The 20161-nt window shown below is 41.7% G+C and overlaps 1 protein-coding gene across 2 annotated transcripts in view; it reads left to right on the top strand.

The window, feature by feature from the left end:
* Nucleotides 1-20161, top strand: part of NEURL1 (neuralized E3 ubiquitin protein ligase 1) — a 354357-nt gene that overhangs the window by 215160 nt on the left and 119036 nt on the right. The window lies entirely within an intron of this gene.

Below are 20161 nucleotides of genomic sequence, written 5' to 3'. Positions count from 1 at the left end.
AAAAAAAAAACATAAAATAAAAAAAATGCACTTCAAAAAGAATGGAAAATGTGCTGCACAAATGCACCCAAAAAATGCACCCATGCAAAGCACATGCAGGTGTGAACCCAGCTTTACCCATCCTTATACCATTCTTCTAATCTACTGCAGTATTATTGGGAAATACCAGTAATGATGAGTTTTATCTTCTGCATCTCTGATGGAAGTGTAAATGTTTTGGTAAGACCAGAAAATATGATTTGTGAAAGGAGGACCACACTCAGCAGGCAGGACTTATGGAAAGAATAAAGTAACATTTTATAATGAGAAATGACATGTAATGTATTAGAGGCAGGTTATATTGTATCTTTGTCTCCTTGGTCAGCTGTTTAGTGTCTGGGGAGTATCTTCTTATATATATACTAGAAGAGCTGCTACTGAATGCAGAGAAGACAATTTAGAATTTGAAATGAGTAGTACATTATTATTTTATGAGCTCTTTAGCCCCATTCACATTTGAGCGTAGCACAGTTAAGCGATTTTGAGTCTTTTTTTTTTTTTTTGTGCACGTAATGTGCTATACAGGAGCTTCTTTGGGGCATAAGCATGCTTTTTTGGCCCACATGTTTTTATTCTGGGAGCGTCCAAAAAAACACATTTTAAGGCCTTATACACATGGGGCATCAAAAAAAGCCCCTCTGATCGCCAGAACTGCTGGCAGGAAAATGCAGCATTAAAAAAGCGCTAAAAGCTACATCTAGGCATGCAGGGGCAGATCCACAAAGAGAGTACGGCGGCGTATCTACTGATACGCCAGCGTACTTTCAAATTTCCCGTGTCGTATCTTTGTTTTGAATCCTCAAAAAAAGATACGACGGCATCTGGGTTAGATCCGACAGGCGTACGTCTTCGGATCTTAGATGCAATTCTTCGGCGTCCGCTGGGTGGCGTTCCCGTCGGTTTCCGCGTCAAGTATGCAAATTAGCTATTTCCGACGATCCACGAACGTACGAGCGGCCGTCGCATTCTTTTACGTCGTCTTTAGTCGTCTTTTTCCGGCGTATAGTTAAAGCTGCTATATGGTGGCGTACTCAATGTTAAGTATGGCCGTCGTTCCCGCGTATAATTTTAAAATTTTTATTTTGTTTGCGCAAGTCGTCTGTGAATCGGGCTGTACGTAATTTACGTCCACGTCAAAACAATGACGTCCTTGCGACGTCATTAAGCGCAATGCACGGCGGGAAATTTAGGGACAGCGCATGCGCAGTTCGTTTGGCGCGGGGAGTCACTTCATTTAAATGAAACACGCCCCCTACTCGCCGCATTTGAATTGCGCGCCATTACGCCGCGAGAGATGCACTACGCCGGCTTAACTTACAGCGCAAATTCTTTGTGGATTCGAAGCTGGGAAAAGTAAGTTACAGCGGCGTAGCGTATCTCACATACGCTGCGCCCATGCAATTGTTTGTGAATCTGCCCCACAGCATTTAAACATAAATGCATTCTACTGGTTTAGAATTTTTATTTATTCTGGCCATTGGAATGCATTTACGTGTATACGTTTCATGTGCATAGCATTTAAACACTTTTAGACGCGTTAAGACGCATTCAGCAGAAAAAAAACCTTTAAAACATTCTTCTCAAGAGTGCACCTGTGTTGTTTTTTTTCAGCCTGTAAACGTTCCTCTTCTAATACGCCTGTAAATGCCTATGTGCCCATGGACATGTAGGCTTACATTACAGCCTGGAAAAGAAAAAACACGCAACGCCCATACCGGCTGCGTTTTTATTCTCTGTGTGCATGTACTCTAAGGCCTCGTACACACAATAGGTTAAACAGAGGACAACGGTCTGATGGACCGTTTTCATCGGTCAAAAGCGATCGTGTGTGGGGCCCATGGCTTTTTTTTAACCAATGGTTAAATAACCTAACTTGCTTTAAATTTAGCCAATGGATTCCTAACCGATGGGGAAAAAAAACGATCGTTAGTATGCACAACCATCGGTTAAAAATCCACGCATGCTCAGAATCAAGTCGACGCATGCTTGGAAGCATTTTTCAGCACGTCGTTGTGTTTTACGTCACCGCGTTCTGACACGATCGTTTTTTTAACCGATGGTGTGTAGGCGCGATGGACCATCAGTCAGCTTCATCGGTTAACCGATGAAACCGGTCCGTTCTCATCTGATCGTGTGTACGCGGCTTAATACATGTTTTTGTGTGCGTTCCCATTGACATCACTGGGACAAACGCTGCTTTCTGTTTTGAAAATGGCTCATGTATCGCTTTGGGAGTTCAGCTACTGGCACCTGAACACTGTGAACAGGGACAATTGCTGAACAGATGACTTGCGAAGCGTTTTTGTGCATCGAGCTAAAAAAAACATTCAGGTGGAAAATTAGGGATTAAAGAGCCAGTGTATCCAAAACTTGCTGGCTAGCTGAATGACCACTTCCCATATGTATTGGTTACTCTTTTACTCTTCACATTGGATTATTTTAATGTTCTATGTCTGAGAATACAACAAGGTGACTAGGGCTTCTCTTGCTGCAGCAGGAGTAGGAAAACTAAGGACTTTGTCAGAATCTAATATAAAAATGAAAATCCAGTGTGTGATTCAGCAGCATTGTTTACCCGTCTCCGAAAAATATGTGTTGGCTGGAATATTCCCCCTTGGAAGAGCTTTACTGAGTGTTCTTTTTTTTTTTTTTTATCCACATTTATGCTGTTTTATTGTTTAATATTTATTTCTCAGCTGCAGCTCTGAGCTCATGCTTATAACTTCTGCCAGTTCCATGCTTTGCATTTATTTTAAAAACTTTTATATATAATAAATAGAAATACTTACTTTGTGTCTTGTCCTTACAGTAATCACTGCAATGTCTACCTTATTGCAGGTAGGATTCTCAGATCACATTGTTTGCGATTATTGCTGTAAGCCTCTTTGGAAGCTTGCAGACCATTTGAGGATAGCAGGCATTTGTACATTGTATTGGTGTATTTTGCTTTCAAACGGTTAAAGTTAGCTATTGAGATGATATTGTAGATGCTTGAGGAAAATGTCTAAATAAGACTTTAGAAAAGTCTTTCACATACTACCCAAAACAATATATTTTAGCGTTGCAGAGCATAAAATACTATTATTACTGTAGTAGTGAATTGCCATATAATTAAGAGAATGTGTTATGAGCGAAAGGTCAGACGTGTCCATTGTTTGACCTCCAGCCCGCATTCTAATTTAAAGGTTAAAGTTCACTTTTTTTTTTTTTTTTTCTAAATTCCAGCTCCCTATGCACCAATATAGCAGTCATGTATTTTTTTTGCAAAAATATATTTTTTCCTGATCAGACTTTAGGTCATGACACAGGAAGGAGTGTGTTTGGTGTGCCGTTAATAATTAATGGCACTGGAAGCACAACTAGTAACTTTAGGTGTATAAACATGGGCATACACTATACAATCTGATTGTATATTGGGGTTGATTTACTTAAAGGAAATCCTCTCTGCACTACAAGTGCACTTGTAAGTGCAGTCACTGTAGATCTGAGGGGAAGCTCTGAAATTAGGGGAAGCTCTGCTGATTTTATCATCCAATCATGTGCAAGCAAAAATGCTGTTTTTTATTTTCCTTGCATGTCCCCCTCAGATCTACGGCGACTGCACTTCCAAGTGCACTTGTAGTGCAAAGTGGATTTGCCTTTCGTAAATAACCCTCCATTGTGTATTTAGTGAGAAGGGTGAACACTGATTGATTGCATTTCATTTAAAAAAAACGTGCACCTGGGAGTGGGAGGGTGGATGATGTAGGGTGTGTGCTCATGAGGTCAGCTGGTCAACTCCTTCCTGTGTCATGACCTAAAGTCTGATCAGGAAGAAAGACATTACTCATGGAAATGTGGATAGGACAAGAAAAGTAAATGACTATAGCTTTAATAGAAAGCTCTGATTTTTGCAAAAAAAAGTACATGAATGCTATATTGGTGCATAGGGGAGCTGGAACTTAGAGAAAAAAAAAGTGTACAAAGGTGAACTTGCCCTTTAAGGAGGTGAAACTGTACCTGCTTGGTTTCACTGTGAGTGACATGAGTACAGCAGAACTAGCATGTAGAATTCCACATTGATATATTGGCTAAAATGGGCAATATTGTTGGGGCATTTGCTACTGGGTGGAATGTTCTATCTGGTGGAATTTTGTGAGCTACAGAATGTGTATTTTTTGTTTGATCTCATCTTTCCTGCAAGTCTCTGCTGGTTGTAAATCATGAGTATTGTGATCTCTGAGCTTTTATTACTAAAGTGGTGGTAAATGTCTTTGCTCTCAATATCTAACCAAAATCAGAGACCGGTTCATGGGATTGGGGATACCATAAGTGCGCTGGACATGAATCCGCTTGCTGCTGCAAGTGAGGAGGATGTGGAAGGTTTAAAGCCAACATGCTTCAGAGATGGAATTTTTGAGGGATGAATTATTTATTTGTTAATAATGTACCTAATGTATTTCTAGCATTTGTTGGAAATATCTTCTGTGGCCTATAGGCATGTGGTTATCACACAGTACATTTGCTGCTTAGGGCCTGCATTCTAATCACATGTACACACAGGTCCTTGGTGTTCACATGGGGATCACGTGTGTGTAAATATTCTGCAGAAAGTTTTGATGCTGTATGAATTCAAGATCAAATATTTCAGTTGTCGTGTAAAGAAAAGGACATACTGTTATGATATGCACAGCAGCTGTTCTGTCGGAAAGATACATATTTATATTTATGTCTTTATTCCACTTTTCAATGAGTTTTGGTGTGCTGATTTGGGGACTGATGTTGACATGTAATGTGCTCTGTAGAAACCTTCATTCATCATAGAGATGTGTGTACAGCTGCCGAAATCAGTGGAGCTATGCAGGCATGAAGATCATATCTCTTTATGATTGTGAAAAGTTGGCTTAATGGATTTTCAGCTCTCTTCACAGTCACAGGTGAAATCCTTAATATGGTTCATTGAAAAATGGTCATAATTGACACACCTGTGTTCCTATCTGGAAGTTGCAGGGGTGTTTTGAGGACTTGTTCAGAAAAACACTGCTTTATGGTACATTCTCTACATTTTAGTGGGCTAAACTGTGCATTTTGATATAGATGCCTTAGTTTCACTACTTCAGTATACATATTTGGCTAGATATGATGTAAACAGGTAGTGAAGAGCAATTGTATTTTCAATGTCAAACCTTTTAATGGACAACCTAAAGTATGCATTATTCATAATAATATAATATAAAATACATGAAATATTCAGAAGAAAAAAATGAAAGTTTTAACCTCCTGCTTATATTAGATGCAGCAGACTGTTGTATCAATGTGTGAACATGCAAGGAGCAAAGTTCCATTCATTCACATTGGGCACAAGACATAATTGCAAAAGCTTGTACCAGCAAACGTATTTATAATCTAAAGCCGCGTACACACGATTGGTTTGTCCGCTGAAAACAGACCGATGGACAAACCGATCGTGTGTGGGCCCCATCGTTTTTTTTTTTTCATCGGTGTAAAAACATAGAACATGTTTTACATTTTTCCTATGAATAAAAAAAACGATTGTCTGTATGAAACTCCATCGGACAAAAATCCATGCATGCTCGGAAGCATTGAACTTCATTTTTTTTTTCAGCTCGCCGTAGTGTTGTACGTCACTGCGTTTTGGCACGATTGGATTTTTGACTGATGGTGTGTAGGCAAGACTGATGAAAGTCAGCTTCATCGTATATCCGCCAATAAAATCCATCGGATTTGATTCCATCAGATATCCGATCGTGCGTACAAGGCTTTACAGTCTTGACTTGAATGTAATGTCTAACTTTAGGGCCTGTATGCACAGGCTTTAAAATAAAATCACTGGACAGGGAACTCTCTAATTCTATGATCCTTTCTCCATTGAGTGACTTTTCCCTATCCCAAGGAAGGCATTGTTGTTCCCTACTTACCCTAAACACCCCGCCTCACACTCTTTGCTTGGTATTTCTTCCCATTCCTGGACCCTGCAAGTTGCAACCACCCTAAAGGCCAGTTCCTCCTGCTTGTTCAGTTCCTGAATTGATGTTCGGTTATTCCCTCAACTCCTCATCTAGAGCCCTCAGGCCTGGTTCACACAGGTGCGTTTTTGACATGCGATTTGGCATGTCAAATCGCATGTCAAAACGGCGGTATTTGCCACAAATTGCCGGAAATGGCACCGTCCTAATCGGTGCGGCGCTGCACCGATTTCAAAAAGTAGTTTCTGTACTACTTTTTGCGATTTCGGAAACCTGCACAGATGTCTCTATAATCGCGGCCGAAATCGGGACTGCCAGTGGGAGTTAAATCGTGCCAGTTCAGCTGAACTCGCACGGCTTCACTCCCGCAGCCCAGTGTGAACCTGGGCTCAGCCCTCTTTGAAACGGCTTCCCGCTTGGGCTCTTTGGATTTGTACCATTAAGGTGTTCCTCTTAGTTTTTAGGTTGTTTTGCATGGAGAAATATCCTCCTTCATGACCCATCCTGATGTTTTTCAGACCCAGGGTAATATTTATCCTCTGTTTCCATGTTACTTGTTTCCATACATTGTTTTTGTATATATGAAAAGAAGTCTTCTCTTCGTCCTTTTCTGCATCCATATTATTTATGCTGGTGCTGTATACAGTTCCACATCTTGGGCTTCTATGTATGTAAGTAGCTTTAAACTGTTAAGCAAACTTAAATAATCTTTCCGTTTTGAATGAAATCTGGTGAGTTGAGTCATCCTATGACCCCTTGCATCTCTTGGCGACTTTGACCTCCAGGTCTCTCTGAGCTCCTGACTTGTTTTTTGCCCACTTAGTTCTGGGTGCTCCCACCACTTTGATTGTTACCAATTTTCTTGAAAAACACTGATTGTAAGCACAACCCGTTGTGCGAATTGGAGGGCGGGGAATGCACGGAAACCCCCAACAGAATTTAAAAACCATTATCAATTAGAATGATTATGATTGCCAAATACAGAAAGCTTTGGGAAGACTCAAACTTTAATGCTAAATAGCTTCAGTTTCTGCTTTCAGAATAGCAATGTATAGAATTAGACTTGCTTCATTATGCATCATAAACAATTCAAGAAAACCAAAACCACTGTGTCCTCAACTCTGCTTCATACAAGCTTATAATTCTTAATGGTGTGTAGATCACATCTCATGGAGGTTTTCCTAGGCCGAGTGCAGCCATCACATGCACATCTCATGTGGGAAGAGGGAGAGGGGACCCTGTGTGTGTGTGTACGTGCAGAGATTAATGATTAAAATGTGCAAATCTCCTCAGGGGGCTTTGTGCTAGCTGGAATATAGAGGGAGTATTAATTTAGATTGGTAGCTGGACAGCAAGCAGAGGTCAATAGCCCTAGATTGCTTTAACCCTGTCTCTGATGATTGTACTCTGGACTTGTGGGGGTTAATAATAAGACTTGAAGCATAACTGGTAATAATGTACGCTTATGTAATAGTGCTGGAAAATGTTGTAAAGCAGCATCCAATTTTGCATTGACTATATCCATAAAGAGCCTTTTGTTTCATAAACGATTAAATGTTGCCTTCACATTTATGGGCAGCTGTTTTTAAAGTGGACCTGTCCTCGACTGATAATAGCAGCTGCTGTTTTGTGGGGGTTAGTATGTCAGAGACTATAGGCAATCAATTCAGTTCAGTGGCTGCATAGGTGGAGGAAACTTGTCAATGCCATGGCGTAAAGCGGATGTCTACCCGTTTACTGCAGCTTTGATCTGGAAGAAACCAAGAAGCAGCTAGTGTTTCAAGATGTTAGGGTTTTGGTAGCATGGCAGGGTGGAAAAGCTGCCGTTCATTAAAGGTTTTAGTTAATAAATAAATGGGCTCTTCACCTGCCTCGAGTCAAGAAAAAGTCTACATGGCCTATTTTGGCCAACACAACAATGGACGGGAAATTCACATCATCGTTGTGCACTGAAGGACAGGTCCATCTATTTACCCTGTATGTATTCATTTGTGCACCTATGGGAATAAATATCAACACCCCTACCCACATTGTGGAATTCTTATGTTAACACATGCAGAGGTGTAATGGGATAAAAAAAATACCTTCCCGTACCTGCATATGTGTGAACCTAGCCTTAAAGTAGAATTAAACCCACACCACCTCTGCCAATAAAATGCCCAACCATTTTGACAGACCTAAAAGATAGCTTGTCAATAAATTAATATGCATAGGCTTAGTTTGTAAATGTTGAATCCTTTTTGCTCCCTCTCCCTCTCGAAGCCAGCACCATCTTAGAAGTTGTTCCCTCTTGCTTTCCTTAACTGTGCTTTCACCCACAGTATGCATCATCTGTGAATCTCATGCATGATAATGCATGGATGAAAGAGAAGAATCATAAGGGCACTGTGTAGAATTTTAACTCTGGCTACATTATATGAATAATAGAAGCTTGCTGATGGGTGAAAGTGAAAAAAAAATGAGTTTAATACCGCTTTAAGGTGTTGATCCAATTCACGTCCATGGTATGTTAAGTATTTTGCACCAGCACTGTTCAGTTCAAAGTAGCAGGTAGTCACCCCACATGGAAAAAAAACCTTAAGGCAGTAGGCCATTGGTGGAACTTGTCATCATGCTGTTTTAAAAACAACAAATCCAAACCCAACCAGCAGTTCAGGCAACATATGTCCTACTTGCAAATGCGCATAGAACTGGTTGCAAATTTACAGTACACAGTTCTGTCTGTGTAACGGAAATTGTTGCATCATTTACAGGAGCAAAGGCTGAACTTAAATTGTTCAAGGGCATTAAAGAGGAAGTTCACCCCCCCCCCCAAAAAAAAACACCCTGCAAGACAAACGCATAATGAGCTAGTATGCATAGCATACTAGCTCATTATGAAGTACTTACCTGAGATCGAAGCCCCCGCAGCTGACCTCGTTCGCCTCCTCCGTCGCCACCATGTCTCCCGGAGTGACTTCTGGGTATCGCTGCTCCGGCCCTGTGATTGGCCAGAGCCACGATGACGTCACTCCTGCACATGCACGTAGGTGCCCGCACTAACGGCATGATTACCGTTAGCACACTCAGCGCTCCATTGTCTACGGCACATGCATCATAGACATCGGTGCATGTCTTTTGCAAATATCTCCTAAACCATGCAGGTTTAGGAGATATATCTTGTACCTACAAGTTAGCCTTAATCTAGGTCTAGAATAACCTGTAGGTAAAAGTGGTCTGTAAGGATTTACAACCACTTTAACACATCAGCGCTGTGCTATATAAATCCTGTATAATATCACATGGGACTGCTACACTCATTCCTGGTTGGACACCAACAAGCCTATTAAAAGGAACTTGTTGGGATATATTTATAGGAGCTACCATTTCTGAATGGTTTCTGGTCACCAATTACATTATGCTATGTGAATTTTACGCTGTTGCTTTTCACAAATCCCCAGATAAAGCCAATGTTTTGGTGAAATATTTTGGATGTTTTTTTTTTTCTTCTTTGACTTAGGATTTACGTACTACAACAAACAGATACTAATGTTCCAACCTATGAATATAAAGAAAGATTGTGATAGCTAGACTAGATAGCAATAGAAACGAGACAAGAAGAAATACATGAGAGATTTTCAAATTAAGTGGAAGCATTTTGAAGAAACATAATACTTTATTTGTCCCAGTCCTCTCTATCTCATCTCTTTTTCTAGATTTGAGGAATTGCAGGAGAAAGATTATTAAATAGCAGTAGGTCTCAGTATGAATATAGAGTATGTGAGGTTCCTGTAATTTAAAAAGATTATTATAAAGTTAAAGTGAATATACTGTTCTATACGGTCCAGGGTGAGATCTGTACAGTATGTAGAGCTTCATATCCCTTCCGTTTATATTTACAATTGCTTAATTTCCCATAGGCCAATAAAGACCTCTTTTGTTTGACAATGCCTTAGGGTTGTCCTCTTGTTCCTTTCCTCATTACTTGGTGAATCATCAGCCTGGAATAATAATATTGTGTATGGTAGGTATGCAGAAGATTTTACTTATCAGGTTAGCAGAGTCAGCTCCCTTCTTTTTATCCAAACTGGTTTATTTTAATAGAGTAACGAACAATATGGACAAACCAATAGCAAATGTTGCTGATTTTGGTTACTGTATTTTGAAAATCCCTATTCCATTGTATTGTATTGTAACTATTTATTAAAGAGCCATTTCGACCCAAGAATCCATTGGTTGACTAGTTAGAGGTGGTCCAGCCCCCCCCCCCCACGAAAAAATTGAAAGCCAGCAGCTACAAATACTGTAGCTGCTGACTTTTAATATTAGGACACTTAGCTGTCCTGGAATCCAGCGATGTTGGCACCCCTGCCAATGTTTCTATTGGCTCTTGGGTGCTGCCGCCATCATTGCATGTAAGGGAAACTGGCAATGAAGCCTCAGAGCTTCACACCGGTTCCCTACTGCACATGCATGAAGCACGCTGCGTTTTCTGAATGGCCCAGTGGTGGGGGAAGGAGGAGGGGGGGCTTAACTTCCGGGGGACCTTGCCACAGCCAGGTCTCCCAGAAGTGGGGAGGGGTACCTGTCAAAAACAGGTACCGTCCCCCCACCCCTCCCCCTGAAAGGTGGCAAATGTGGCACCGGAGGGGGGGGGTCAGATAAGCCGAGCTTCCACTTTTGGATGGAACTTCGCTTGCCAATTGTCTGTGAGTTATACATTTCAAATATAAATATAAATGATAGGAAATTATATGACGCACACAAATATTAGATTATATATAGCAATGGTGATCCTTCTCATGTCATAATTACATCACCACCAATACCGTACATATTGTAATTGTCTGGAAGACATTTCTCTGTGTGCATTGTACATAATGGCCTTGTTACCATACAGATGTCAGAGGGAAATTGACAAGGTACACTGTATTTATAGGAATATTTATTTATAGGAAATATTCTGTCATGGGTATCTAGGTTTCCATGTAGGTTGGAAGAAAAATGCAAAAGCATGTACCGTACATGTATATACTGTGTGTGTGTGTGTGTGTATATGTGTGTATGTATGTATGTATGTATATATATATATATATTATATTTATTATTATTACACAAACTTTTATTTGGATAGAGTAGGGAAGAATTAGAACTTTGTCAGGTTGATATTGCGGCCAGTGTGCTATGTAGATTCACATCCTTTGTTTGTCCAGATGACCTTGTTCAATGGGAAAGAAAGTGAAGAGAACCCCAAAAATGTACAGTTCTCACCATGGAAAATTTCCCATTGGAAAACCCACCCTGACAACAGCAGACTAAGGGGGGAATTCTCCTTTTTTTTTTTTCCCCCCTTTCTAGAGATTTCACCCCACTTCTTGTTGCATCTCTGTCAAAGAAGTGAAGAGAAGTGTTTATATTTTGGACACAGTCAGCCAAAGACTCCTTACTTTTTTTTATTTTATCAAAAACTAACACTTTAAAGAGGAACTTGACCAACCCCCTTTTTAATATTTTTATTTTTTTTCAGTCCCCCACTTACCTTTTCTGCTGGGTCGTTTCCAAAAAACACACTCATCCAGCAAATTCAGCATCATCTGTTGTAATCCCCTCCACCTTCATGTGTTACGTCATTGAGAGCCGGGATTTGTTCAGCCAGCTCTCTGAATCCATGTCACTGCGCATTCATATGTGTTGTAGATGCTCCTGGGATTCGTAATGTGAGTCTTCCAGGAGGCTGCAGAAAGTAGGGGCTCCATCATTCTTGCCAACCATATAACATAATGAAAAATGAGGGGGAGTGGTAAAATTCTAGAAAGACTGGGGTGAAGGTCTTCTTTAGACTGTCATGTTACTTTGAGTAAAGATTATTGTTCCTGTATTGATTACATTATTGTATAGAGGTGCCATAGTTGAATATTGCTTGCACTAGGTATAGATGTTTATCCAGTATGGAAATAAGAGTTTTCGCTTGTGGCTTTTCTGCAACCTAATTTTGATAGGTCATATCTATCTATCCCAGGCCTAAATGAAACACAGTGCTGGTGATATAGAAGTAATAGAATACTAATTACTTCATGTATTGTCTCAGTGTGATTTTTTTTTTTTTACTGTGAAAAGGATATCAAGGTGGTCTTAGTCATCACTGACCTCTGATCACCATAGCAACAGTCTCTGAATCACAGGACAAAGCCTAGAACTGAAATGGCTCATTCAGCCTGCTGCTATAACTATTGCAGGAATAAGGATTCAAGCAGACATCCGTTTTGAAGGTAAATAAGCAGTTGAAGATCAAGATCACCGGGTGAAAATAAAGAGGAAAATGGTCTACAAAAGGAAAACTAATGCAGCCACCACATTTATAGCGGAACTAAACGTATATTTAATTCAAAGGACCCTGTCCCTAGCCGCTGCTTGCATATTCTGCTGGGTGCTGGTGCTTCAGCAATCTTGATTGACCTGCGTAGGATAACGTCATGCCTGTCAGTTTTTACATGCCGGGGAAGACAGCAAGCAAAGCCTACCTAAGGTTGCATTCACACCTTAGCGCTGCGTTTTGTACCGCGATTTGCAGCGACAAATTGCGGCGTTTTGTACCGCGATTTTAACCCCGTTTTTTTACATGTCATTGGCGGCTATGCGAATGCCGAAGCCGCCTGATTACGCGCGACAAAAAAGGGTCTGGGACTTGTTTGAGCTTCACGCGTTTGGCGTAGAGATGTGAACCATCTCCATAGACAACAATGTTATTTTTCCCCTCCAGCGTATCTAAGCGTCGCGCTTCAGGAGTTTTGTCGCTCAGGTGTGAATGGAGCCTAAAGACAGTGCTATGACAGAGACTTTGTTTTACTTCCTGAGGGACAACATGGCAATGCTGTATTATGAATCAAATGAGAGCCAGGAGATGCAGAGCTGTTTGAACCACTGTTAAAGGTATCAGGTCATTGAATGGCAGTTCAAGGAACCTAACCAGCACACCTTGACACACAAGTGTTTTAGTGTACAGTATCCCACAGTGTACTGCATCCTACATGTGCATTGTAGTATGCAGAGTTGTGTAAATGGACCCTAAATGTATTTAGTCCAAGTGAGATATATATATATATATATATATATATATATATATATATATATATATATATATATATATATATACACACCTTTTCATGCCTAAGCCTATTTCTGACATTTGTTGCTTACACGTTAAAATCCATATTTTTTGCTAGAAATCACATGTGTGATTTGAGCACCGTTTTTCATTGCGGGCGCGACTTACGGAGAATGCGGGGACAAGGGCGCTTTAAATTTTTTTTTTTTTTTTTTAACATTGTCCCTTTAACCACTTCCATACAGGGCAGTTATACACCCATCCATACCAGGCCTATTCTGGCACTTCTTTCCTACATGTACAAATCATAAATTTTTTGCTAGAAAATTACGCAGAACCCCCAAACATTATATATGTTTTTTTAGCAGACACCCTAGGGAATAAAACGATGGTCATTAAAAACGTTTTATCTTGCACGCTATTTGCGCAATAATTTTTCAAACGCCTTTTTTTTGGAAAAAAATTGATTCATGAATTAAAAAAATAACAAAACAGTAAAGTTAGCCCAATTTTTTTGTAAAATATGAAATATGATGTTACACCGAGTAAATAGATACCTAACATGTCACGCTTTAAAATTGCGCACACTCATGGAATTGCGCCAAACTTCGGTACTTAAAAATCTCCATAGGCAACGCTTTGAAATTTTTTACAGGTTACCGGTTTAGATTTACAGAGGAGATCTAGTGCTAGAATTGTTGCTGGCACTCTAACGCACGCGGCGATACCTCACATATGTGGTTTAAACGGCGTTTACATATGTCGGCGGGACTTGCGTGTGCGTTCGCTTCTGCGCGCGAGCTACTGGGGACAGGGGCGTTAAAAAAAAATATTTTTTATTTATTTTTTTACATATTAATTTCTTTTTTTTTACACTTTACACTTTTTTTTATTATAACTTTTATTCCTATTACAAGGAATGTAAACATCCCTTGTAATAGGAATGTGTGTGACAGGTCCTCTTTATGGAGAGATGCGGGGTCAATAAGACCCCACATCTCTCCTCCAGGCTGGAAAGCATGAAATCGGTGAAAAAAAATTCACCGATCTCATGCTTGCTGTTGCTTAGCAGCCGCAATTGCGGCTTTGTTTACTTACGGGGACCCGGGCGTGACGTCATCACATCGCGCCCGGGTCCTCCGACGGTCATAGAGATGACTGGTGACCATCTGGTCACCAGTCATCTCTATGCTTCCTGCCAGCGCCGGACGATTCGTTCTCCGGGCCCCCGATGGCACGGGAGAGCCCGGAGAAGCACCGGATGGCGGCGGGAGGGGGGGGATGTCCCCTCCCGCCGCCTGTAAGAACGATCTAGCGGCGGAATCGCCGCTATGATCGTTCTTACGTTGTGCAGAATCGCCGGCAGGAGAGAAGGATATCTGAATGATGCCTCTAGCTGCAGGCATCATTCAGATATCCACCCGCAAAGCCCAGGACGTCACATGACGTCCTCCTGGATCGAGGAGGGGTTCCTGCCGCCGTCATTTCACAATGACGCGGTAGGGAAGTGGTTAAAAAAAAAAAGATCTGATCATTTTTATTGCTGTATGTAAACATTCCTTGTGATAGTAATGGGTGGGGACAGATACACTTTATGGAAGGATCGGGGGTCTAAAAGATCTCAAATCGCTCCTTTGCACTTAAAAGTGCCAAATCAATGTTTTTTGTTTGTTTTTTTTATTTGTGCCATTGGCAGGATTTTACATCGGAGACCCAATCGGAGCGGAATCCAGCTTAGTTAGGGTCTCAGCCTACTGCGTAGTGGATCGAGTCTCCTGGTTTGAGGGGAGGCCCGTGAAGAGCAGCAGAAAGGTGGGGGTAGGGCGGGGACGTCCCCTCCCACACATTTAGGATAACAGTTGAGCGGCTTTTAGCACATCAGTTGTTATCACTAAAAAGCCAACCGCTGTCTCTAAAAAATGCTGTGGCCACTTAGCCTGCCGGTTGGTGGGGCTCAATACTCCTTTCCCAAAAAGGTTTAATCCCTTGGGACAGATCAAATTTATTTGATCCTCCCTGGGTATATGGTGTCATTCTCAGACACTGAGTCAAGCAATGGTGGCAAAGTGAAATAAAGGAAACGCTTGGAGGGTACAAGCACCTTGAAGTATGCTGTAATGGATAAAGTCTGTTTAACCACTTGACAACTGGGCACTTAAACACCCTTAATAACCAGACCAATTTTCAGCTTTCGGTGCTCTCACATTTTGAATGACAATAACTCAGTCATACAACACTGTAACCAAATGAAATTTTTGTCCTTTTTTTCCTACAAATAGAGCTTTCTTTTGGTGGTATTTGATCACCTCTGCGGTTTTTATTTTTTCCGCTAATAATGAAAAAAGAACGAAAATTTTGTAAAAAAATGAATTTTTTTTCATTTCTATTATAACATTTTGCAAAAAATGAATTTTTCTTCATAAATTTGGCCTAAAATGTATACTGCTACATATCTTTGGTTAAAAAAAAAAAAAAATTGGGTTATTATTTAGTCTGGGTGAAAGTTATAGGGTCTACAAGCTATGGTACCAATTACTGAAAATGTATCAATTTGATCACATCTGAAGTACTGACGGCCTTTCTCATTTCTTGAGACCCTAACATGCCAGAAAAGTACAAATACCCCCTAAATGACCCCTTTTTGGAAAGAAGACATTCCAAGGTATTTAGAAAGAGGCATGGTGAGTTTTTTGAAGTTGTAATTTTTTCCCACAATTCTTTTCAAAATCAAGTTTTTTTTTATTTTTTATTTTTTTCCACAAAAGTTTCATATTAGCAGGTTATTTCTCGCACACAGCATATTCATACCACAAAATACACCCCAAAACACATTCTGCTATTCCTCCCGAGTATGGCGATACCACATGTGTGAGACTTTTACACAGCGTGGCCACATACAGAGGCCCAACATGCAGGGAGCACCATCAGGCGTTCTGGAGCACCCAGACCAGTTCTGACATTTCTCTCCTACATGTAAAAATCATCATTTATTTGCTAGAAAATTACATAGAACCCCAAAACATTATATATGTTTTTTTAGCAAAGACCCTAGAGAATACAATGGCGGTCGTTGCAACTTTTTATCGCGCATGGTATTTGCACAGCAATTTTTCGAACGCATTTTTTTGGGAAATAAAACAGTTTTGTGCTTTTTAAAAAAAAAAAAACATTAAAGTTAGCCCAATGTTTTTGCATAATATGAAAGATGAAGTTACGCCGAGTAAATAGATACCCAACATGTCACCCTTCAATATTGCACACGCTTGTGGAATGGCGCCAAACTTCGCTACTTAAAAATCCCCATAGGCGACGTTTTAAATGTTTTTACTGGTTACATGTTTTTAGTTACAGAGGAGGTCTAGGGCCAAAATGATTGCTCTCGCTCTAACGTTCGCATCGATACCCCACATGTGTGGTTTGAACACCGTTTTCATATGTGGGCGGGACTTACGTACACATTCGCTTCTGTATACGAGCACGCGGGAACAGGGGCGCTTTAAATATTTTTATTTTATTTTTATTGTTCATTTTACTTTATTTTAGTTTGACACGTTTTTCCCCAAAAATAAATGTTTTGATCACTTTTATTCCAATTACAAGGAATGTAAACATCCCTTGTAATAGGAATATAGCATGACAGGTCCTCTTTACAGTGAGATATGGGGTCAATAAGACCCCACATCTCACCTCTAGGCTGGGAAGCCTGAAAAAAAAACAAAAAAAAAAAACGATCCTGGCTTCGATCGCAGCGGTGAGTCAGAAGAAGCACCGGAGGGCGAAGGGAGTGGGGACGTCCACTTTTGCCTCCCGTAAGAACGATCAAGAGGCGGAACAGCTGCCATGGTGTAGGGTGTTCTTATGGTGTAGGGAATCGCTGGCTGAAAAAAATGATATCTGAATGATGCCTGTAGCTGCAGGCATCATTCAGATATCCCTGCACAAAGTCAAGGACCTCATATGACGTGGGCGGGAAGTGGTTAAAACACATTTTTTTCTGGGTATTGCAGAGTATTGGCCGGGGTATTGCAAAGTATTGGTGTTGGGGTATTGCAGAGTATTGGTGTTGGGGTATTGCAGAGTATTGGTGTTGGGGTATTGCAGAGTATGGTGCGGGGGTATTGCAGAGTATGGTGCGGGGGTATTGCAGAGTATGGTGCGGGGGGTATTGCAAAGTATTGGCCGGGGTATTGCAAAGTATTGGCCGGGGTATTGCAAAGTATTGTGCGGGGGTATTGCAGAGTATTGTGTGGGGGGTATTGCAGAGTATTGTGTGGGGGGTATTGCAGAGTATGGTGCGGGGGTATTGCAGAGTATGGTGCGGGGGGTATTGCAAAGTATTGGCCGGGGTATTGCAAAGTATTGGCCGGGGTATTGCAAAGTATTGGTGCGGGGGTATTGCAGAGTATGGTGCGGGGGTATTGCAGAGTATTGTGTGGGGGGTATTGCAGAGTATTGTGTGGGGGGTATTGCAGAGTATTGTGTGGGGGGTATTGCAGAGTATTGTGTGGGGGGTATTGCAGAGTATTGTGTGGAGGGTATTGCAGAGTATTGTGTGGGGGGTATTGCAGAGTATTGTGCGGGGGGTATTGCAAAGTATTGGTGCGGGGGTATTGCAGAGTATGGTGCAGGGGTATTGCAGAGTATTGTGTGGGGGGTATTGCAGAGTATTGCGCGGGGGTATTGCAGAGTATTGCGCGGGGGTTTTGCAGAGTATTGCGCGGGGGTTTTGCAGAGTATTGCGCGGGGGTTTTGCAGAGTATTGCGCGGGGGTATTGCAGAGTATTGCGCGGGGGTATTGCAGAGTATTGCGCGGGGGGTATTGCAGAGTATTGCGCGGGGGGTATTGCAGAGTATTGCGCGGGGGGTATTGCAGAGTATTGCGCGGGGGGTATTGCAGATTATTGCGCAGGGGGTATTGCAGAGTAATTGCGCAGGGAAGGCAGAGCATTGCAGAGTATTGCGCAGGGAAGGCAGAGTATTGCAGGGGTTAATGCAGAGTATTGCACAGGGAAGGAAGAGTATTGCAGGGGGTTAATGCAGAGTATTGCACAGGGAAGGAAGAGTATCTCAGGGGGTTAATGCAGAGTATTGCACAGGGAAGGAAGAGTATTGCAGGGGGTTAATGCAGAGTATTGCACAGGGAAGGCAGAGTATTGCAGGGGTTAATGCAGAGTATTGCACAGGGAAGGAAGAGTATCTCAGGGGGTTAATGCAGAGTATTGCACAGGGAAGGAAGAGTATCTCAGGGGGTTAATGCAGAGTATTGCACAGGGAAGGAAGAGTATTGCAGGGGGTTAATGCAGAGTATTGCACAGGGAAGGCAGAGTATTGCAGGGGTTAATGCAGAGTATTGCACAGGGAAGGAAGAGTATTGCAGGGGGTTAATGCAGAGTATTGCACAGGGAAGGAAGAGTATCTCAGGGGGTTAATGCAGAGTATTGCACAGGGAAGGAAGAGTATTGCAGGGGGTTAATGCAGAGTATTGCACAGGGAAGGCAGAGTATTGCAGGGGTTAATGCAGGGATGGCTGAGCAGGGATGGATGGATCTGTGACTGCAATAGTCACAGATCCATCCCACACTGCTGCTGCCATCCGCGCTCTCCTCTCACACTGTACCGATCGGTACAGCGAGAGGAGGGAGGAACCGGCGTCATCAAATGACGCCGGTTTGTTTACCTGTGATCGCGCCGTCATTGGACGGCGCGATCACATGGTAAAAGACCGCGGTTGTCGGTCAGTTACCTTGATCTGTGTAGCGCCGGGTCTCATAGACCCGGCGCGCACAGAATTTTCAGTGTGCGCGCCCGAGGCGGCGCGCATTACTGCTTCAGGTGGGCGCCGTTAAATAACGGCGACCCCCAGTTAAGCAACCACCTTGCCGCCGTTATATGACGGCGGCTGGTGGTTAAGTGGTTAAAGGTAAAGATTAAATATTGATCAATTGATTTGCCAAAACTTCTTGAAATAAAAGGTGTAACTACAGTATAGGGCACCTTTTTTTCCTTTCACTCTTGTGGCACAGACATCCCCTATTGGACCTCTTGGTGGGTCTTGGGGAGTATCTGGAATTGTGACCATTCAGCGTGTGGTAATGTTTTAAAATAAAGGTCCTACAAAAGCTCCAGAAGAAGCCACGTTTTTGGTGAAACATGTCGAGGCAATCATTCTTGTAATATGACCATTGGGCCCTAATTGTATAAGTAATTTTATACTGTTTATGTATCAATAACTTTTGTATTTTTTGTATTATTGATTCTTTGATTTTCTGCACCTTAAAACCCCTAAAAAAAAAAACTGTGATGCATATATATATATTTAAATCTCTATCTCATCTCACAAAAGTGAGTACCCCCCCATATTTTTGAAAAATATTTTATTATATCTTTTAATAACAACAGCGGTGAAATTACACTTTGTTACAATGTAAAGTAGTGAGTGTACAGCTCGTACAACAGTGTCAATTTGCTGTCCCCTCAAAATAACTCAACACACAGCCATTAATGTCTAAACCGCTGGCAACTAAAGAGTACACCCCTAAGTGAAAATTTCCAAATTGGGCCCAAAGTGTCAATATTTTGTGTGGCCGCCATAATTCCCTGCACTACCTTAACCCTCTTGGGCATGGAGTTCACAGAGATTCACAGGCCGTCCCACTGACAGCGTGGAGGAGGGGGAGAGAAGAGATGGAGAGCCAACAATCAGCTGAGTGCCTGGAGCTGCGCTCATACAAGGTACAGAAGGGCACAATTTTTACAATAAACAGGCACAGGGACACGTTAGTAACATTTTAGAGCAGATAGAGAGGAGCAGGAGTGGTGGGCGGGTGCTAGTACAAGCAGGGAGGGGGAGGAGGACAGAGGACACAGACACAGGGAGAGCTGCAGACAGGAGAGCTGCAGCTGACAGACTCCTGCAAAAAGACCACGGCATCAGGGGCTCAGCAGCCATGATTATCGTGGTCTGTAGGGGAAGGGTAAATCCAGGACTGTGCTGTATAACATGCTTTAAAGGAACTGAATTTTATAAATTTTTTTGAGGGTTTAACAAACGAGAAATATATATATATATATA

Source organism: Rana temporaria, chromosome 8, assembly GCF_905171775.1.
Source record: "Rana temporaria chromosome 8, aRanTem1.1, whole genome shotgun sequence".
Classification (NCBI taxonomy): domain Eukaryota; kingdom Metazoa; phylum Chordata; class Amphibia; order Anura; family Ranidae; genus Rana; species Rana temporaria.
Note: the sequence above shows the minus strand (reverse complement) of the source record. Positions and strands in the feature narration are given on the sequence as shown.